Source organism: Pteropus vampyrus, unplaced genomic scaffold (assembly GCF_000151845.1).
Source record: "Pteropus vampyrus isolate Shadow unplaced genomic scaffold, Pvam_2.0 Scaffold36, whole genome shotgun sequence".
NCBI classification, from domain to species: domain Eukaryota; kingdom Metazoa; phylum Chordata; class Mammalia; order Chiroptera; family Pteropodidae; genus Pteropus; species Pteropus vampyrus.
In genome coordinates, this window is record NW_011888817.1 from 5797808 (window position 1) to 5798679 (window position 872).

Sequence of the window (872 nt, forward strand, 5' to 3'; positions counted from 1 at the left end):
AGCCAACAGATGTTGAATATCTCAAATTTAAAATATCCTACTGTGCCCCCTGCGGATTTGCTGTGGCACCCTAGGGTGCCCTGATGCACAGTTTGGGAACTGTGGTTCAGTACTGATGTATATTTTTTTTCATTTTTACATACTTTATTGTAAACTTTTATTAATTTTTTTCCTACTATCACTACTGATATTTTTTGATTCTCCTGTTTGTACATTTGGAAAGAACCAGGCTGGGGCAAGCAGGATATGCGCAGTTTAGTGCAGGAGACAGATGAGAAGGAGGTCCTGCCCGCAGCTCGATACATGGTGTATGATGCCGGTGCTGTGGGCTGGTGTCCTTCCTCTGTGTTCCCAAACCCAAGTCTGCAAAAGCTTTTTCCAAATTATTGCAGACACGGCAAGGGAGGGACAGTGTTCCAGCCCAAGAGAGGAGTGCAAAGTCCCAGATCCCCTCACAGAGCCTGAGTGATTCAGCTCAGCTGCACTCCAGAGGGTGAGGAGGCCCCTGGACTGAAGCACTCCAAGCGGGGAGGACTCCCTGTGCCTGGAAAGAGACGTAGGCTTGACTCTGTCAGCAAGGAGGAGCCACTGGAAGACTTCACCAGGGGCTCCCTTTCATCTGGAGTTGGGACTCCTTTCTCTTTTTTTTTTGTTTTTTTTTTAATTAATAGACTTTGTTTTTTAGAGCAGTTTTAGGCTTACAGAAAATTGAGCAGATAGTATGAAGAGTCCCAGATACCTCCTCTCTCCCTGGCTCAGTTTCCCATATTATCTGGCATTAGTATGGTACATGTTACAACTAATGAACCAAACTGATACATTATTATTAACTAAAGTCCATAATTTACATTAGGTTTCACTCTTTGTATTAT